This window comes from Galeopterus variegatus, unplaced genomic scaffold (genome assembly GCF_000696425.1).
Source record: "Galeopterus variegatus unplaced genomic scaffold, G_variegatus-3.0.2 Scaffold8183, whole genome shotgun sequence".
Taxonomy (NCBI): Eukaryota; Metazoa; Chordata; class Mammalia; order Dermoptera; family Cynocephalidae; genus Galeopterus; species Galeopterus variegatus.
Window position 1 is genome coordinate 1 of NW_007734294.1, and position 5,755 is coordinate 5,755.

Consider the following 5,755-nt stretch of genomic DNA (forward strand, 5'->3'; position numbering starts at 1 on the left):
ATATTAAGTGAAACAAGTCAGGCACAGAAAGAGAAATACCACATGTTCTCACTTATTGGTGGGAGCTGAAAATAAATAAATAAATTCACACACACACACACACACACACACATACACACACACATAGAAAAAAAACGGGGGGGGGAAGAAGACATAACAACTACAATTCCTTGAAGTTGATACGACAAGCAAACAGAAAGGACATTGTTGGGTGGGAGGGGGGAGAGGGAGGAGGGAGGGAGGTTTCGGTAATGGGCCACAATTATCAACCACATTGTATATTGACAAAATAAATTTAAAAAAAAAAGAATGTATCCTTGTCATTAAGTAACATGTGACTGTATTTATATATACATGTATGTGTGCATATATATAAGTAATGCCTAATTTTTAAAAATAAAAATGATACATTTTCATCACAAAGAAAAATTGCATAATGCAGAAAAGTACTTTCTGCAAGTACTCCAAGAAAAATAATTAGTACTGGGCTTTGGTTAACATCATTCTAGATCTCTCTCTAAGCACATAATGTAAGCTAAAAATGTCCACAGGAATCAGAAGGAATTTAAGTGGTTGAAATGGGCTGGGTGTAAGAAAACTCACTCAGTCCTCTCAGTCTGCCTTGAGATTTTCCACATGAATATGGACGAATATTTCTCTAGTCAAAGAAAAACCACAGTGCAAGCAAGGTGATAAATAGCAGCTTATGCTCTCCTCAATGCTGGGGCTCAAAGGGGAATGTTGGGGACTGGAAAGGGCATGTCCCATCCAGAGGGTGCAGGTACTTCTCCAACAGAGCAGGTGCATAAGTGGCACTGTGGTCCCTGTGTTGTCAGACCTTCTGATCTGTTAGAAGTGATACATTTGTGTTTGTACAATATTTTCTCAAAATTGTATATAAACTTTGTGTAGGCTAAATGAGTTATGGAATGTAGCCCACTGACTGCTGTTTAATATGGATGCTAGATAGAGGGATGAATAGATAGATTTGTAGTACATAACCAGCATGTCAAATGATTGTTTAAAAATTAAATAGTTCTATATTAGCTACTTACTTTTTTTTTTGTCCTTTTTGAGACCGGCAGCACCGCGCTCAGCCAGTGAGCACACCGGCCATCCCTATATAGGATCCGAACCCGCAGCGGGAGCACTGCTGTGCTCCCAGTGTCGCACTCTCCTGAGTGCTCCATGGGCTCGGCCCTTAGCTACTTACTTTTTTTTTTTTTTTCCTTTTTGTCTTTTTTACTGACCGGCAACGGGATCTCAACCCTTGGTGTTGCACCCACACCACGCTCAGCCAGTGAGCGGGAACCGGTCTCCACATGGGATCTGAACCCTCGGCGGGAGCGTCGCCGTGCTCCCAAGCGGCGCACTCTCCAGTGCGCCACCGGGTTGGCCCAGCTACTTACTTTTTAAAAGTCAATTAATTTTGCTTAAACTTGACAGAAGAAAAATAAACTGACATTAAACTGAAAGAGTTGATAAACTTTATCAAGTATTTCTTCACCACCAAAAATTCCTCTAAACTTAAGAAAAATATGACAAAAATAATTGTATTATTATTTTTAGAATATAAGCTCCAAGAACAAAGAGATTTTTGTGTGTTCTATTCACCGTTTATATGCCTGGCACTAGGAAACTGTATTATTATAATGATTGCTGTATTTTTACTGTATGCTTCAGTTTTAGACTATGTGGATTGCCTACTTTTGGAAGATTTCCACCCTTTAGATATTTTTTTCCTTGGCTTGTCCCTGGATTATTTTATCACCCTTAGTCCACTTTTCTCAAAATGGTAGGGTATTATGAGAATCTCATAACGTCAATTGATCTTCTTTGTTTGGTAGTTCTTCCAGGATTGGAGGTGTACTTAAGATCCATGGCACTCCAGAATTTTCCATTTCTTTTTCTGGAAACTTAATTTTTAATGTTTATGGCAAATCATTATGCCTTTTATTTAGTTGATGCAGGAGAATTTGTTGCCTTCTTAAAAATTATTTTTTACTTAGAGGTATCAGAGAAAGTGGTTTCCATAACCTATGTCATTTTGCCACATTTATCTGAAAACTTTCTCAACTATCTCTAAAGCTAGTATAATATTTACCAAGAAACTGTTATATGCAATCAACATTTATGACATCAGATAGCATGACTCATAAAATCTGTTCTTCAGCACTTCTAAGTATATCATTAATTTAGCAATTATATACTACTCTAAATCATGAGGCCATAATTATATGTCTATATAGCCAAATATATTATATATCGATTTCCTGGGTTATTTGACAATGGTGTCCCCAGTTAAATGTTTAGAATTTAATGTATTTTGTGAATAAAGTAGATCTTATAGATCTGTTGACTCTTTCATCTTACAGATGGTGCAACTGAAGCTCAGAGATCAATTGAAAAGCTAAGTTCTTTAAGCAGTGAAAATCACTCAGGCTTTCGTACATCCACTCCTTCCTCCAGGCTCATCTCTGGTGTGCAGAAGAGAGCCTTGTATGATCACAGACAGATCAAACCCAACAAGTAATCTGCTGCCTAAGCTGCAGGATTGAGAGGCTGCTGGTGGGTGAGAGGCTGTCCACGGTTTCAAAGCGAAATTCCTTCCTATGACTTCACAAGCACATTGACCCAGTGCTTACTTGTGTGTTAGGTACTGGGTTTTATGGTAGAGAAAAATTTATATTTCTGCAGATTGATAGTGATACATAGATTAGGGGAATAGAGCTTCAGAAAAGGAATGCTCCTTTTAAGACTACCTAAGAGAATTTTCAGATTTGAAAAGCATAATCACCGTTTGGAGAACTCTGGATAAAAAATAACTACCTTATATATCTCCCTCTGAACATTGTCCTTTGGTATGATGTGCCTTTTAAAATGTATTTTTACAGAATTCCCCCCTATTTCCCCCCTCCCCCAGTGCTCTTGTGTTTTTTGGTTTGGTTTCATTTGGTTTTCTCACCTTTTGCAAGGATGCATGCTGTGGTCCATACAGATAATCCAGATAATCTTTTCCTCATTATGCTCACTCCTCTCTCTCTGTTCAAGATCCCTTCATCTGACATTTAAAATTGTAGGCATGAGCATGTAGGTGACAGTCAGCCATAACATCATGCCTATATGTCACTACTTCCTTTGCGAGAAGTAAAATACTTATTAGTTTTTACTGAAGGACACTGTGATCCATACGGCATGGTGTGTGTGTGTGTGTGTGTGTGTGTGTGTGTGTGTGTGTGTGTTCAATGGAACATTGTTCAACCAATCACTGATAATGTATACTAAAAAAAAACCTATCTTTGGAATGAAGTAGGTTATCAATAATTTATTTATTTAGGGAAATTCAGTTCATTTCAATAAATATTAATTGTAAACTTACCTTATGCAAGGAATAGTGCTATTCTTCTAGCCCTGTTACTCATAGCCTTCAACATCCACATAGATTCTCCAACAAAAACCCTGCCTTTTCAGTTCCTAGGCTCCTTCATGTCCACTAATCTGTTCCTCTATTTTTTTTTTCCTTTTTGTCTTTTTTACTGACCGACAACGGGGTCTCAACCCTCGGTGTTGCGCCCGCACCGCACTCAGCCAGTGAGTGGGAACCGGTCTCCACATGGGATCCGATCTCCACATGGGATCCGAACCCTTGGCAGGAGGGCCGCCGCGCTCCCAAGCGGTGCACTCTCCAGTGCGCCACCGGGCTGGCCCAATCTGTTCCTCTTCAATGCCTTTGGTATCTATTCTCAAGGTCATGTAGGCCTTTCAGTATCAGTAACTGCACCATCTCAAAAATCCCAGTTTCAAGTGTCTTCCTCTCTGATTGCCACCTCCAGACTTTCTGTCCTTCCCTAATATGCCCACTCCAATAATTTTTTAATCTTCAGATGCTGACAATCCATTGGCCTTACTTTATTTATTTTTATTGTGTTAAAATGTACATAACATAACGTTTGCCATTTTAGCATTTTTAAACATACAATTGTGTGGAATAATTACATTCACAATGCTGTGACCACCACCTCTATCTATTTCCATAACTTTTTCATCTCCTAAACATAAACTCTGAACCCATTAAGCAATAACTTATTATTCCTTACCCCCAGTTTCTGGTAACCTCTAATCTACTTCTGTCCCTAATTTTTTTTCTTTTTAATTTATTTTTTCTTAATTGACCTATGATATTTGTATATATTTATGGAGTACACTGTAACATTTGAGTATATTTATACAGTGTGCAATGATCATATCAGGGTATTTAGCATATCCATTGCTTCAAACATTTGCCACCCCTGTGTTGGGAATGTTCAACATCTCTCAACTAGCTACTTGAAGTTATACAGTAATTTGTTGTTGACTGTAGTCTCCCTATATTGCTATAGAACACTAGACCTTATTATTCTTATCTCTCCACAATTTTGTATCCACTGACTATCCTCTCCCCATCCCTTGACCTTAATTTATTTTTAAAATCTATGTCATTATTATTTTAAAACATATCATGAAACATTTCATGAACACACAAATGCATAGAGAATAATACAACACTCATCTGTCCACCACCTCACTGAAGATACATATCACCGGTGACATTGAACCCTGCTGTGTAGCCCTCCCAACTGCATCCCCCAGGTAAACACTTTGTGAACTTTGTAGCTATGCTACATACATTTCTATGCATTTGTTTTTTCTTTCATCCTTCCATACAATATTGTTGAGTTTTGCATGCTTTTAATGGTACAGGTATCGTACAGAGGGTATTCCTTGATAACTTCCTTTTGTTTTCCCTTGCAAGTCATGGCTCTACTTCATCGTTTTCACTGCCATGTGTTATTCTGTGGTGTGAATATGTCATCATTACTTAAAACACATGTTTCTGTTGATGGACATTTGGTTTTCCCATTTGTTTTCTATTTTGAGCCATGCTACTCTGAACATTTTTGTACATGTCTCCTTAGGCACAGGCATGTGAGTTTTCTCCGGGAAAAATAGTCATGCCATAGGGTGGACCTGTCTTCACCTGTACAGGTGATGTCAAATTTTTCCAAAGTGGTTATACCTGTAAACTTACCTTCTTTCCTCCATGAAACAACTCATGTCCTTTCTTCTTTTCTTACCCAGCTTAGGTTCCCTGAATCATCTCTAAGATTACTCCCTTCCATACCTGTGGCCACCTGCCTTTTCCCTCCATCGAACCTCCCCAGCAAAACCCTATCTTTGGCTGACCCCAGCTCTTCTTGTTCCAATCAGAACATAGAATAATCCAACTCTGCTGACTACCCCGTGTCACCACGATGACTGCACATCATGAGCCCCTCAGTTCTTCCAGGCAATCCCAGCTCTTTCCCTAACCATCTCTCTTTCCCAGTATCCATTCACACCTTTCTCCTCCAACTCCCTTCTTCACTCTCAGATGATGACCTTTCTTTTTCCCCCCTGCTTTTACAATATAAAGCAATCAGAGGAGAGCTTCCATATCTTCCCCCTCCCAATCAATCAGCCTACCTGCCGCTATATCCATAACACTCTGTCTTCCCACCTGCCAGGACAGGCACACTGTCCTCAATTCTATCGAAAGCCAGCTCCTCTTCTGGGGCATTGTATTCCCTCTGTCTGATGTAGTTAAAGACTTTTCTACACTAATTTTCCCCACTCCTCTCACATCACTATTTTCCATCTCTCTGCTGAATCTTTATTGTTAGCATAAGGACATGCTTTAATATTTCCCATCTTATCTCATCCTCCTGTCTCCCATCTC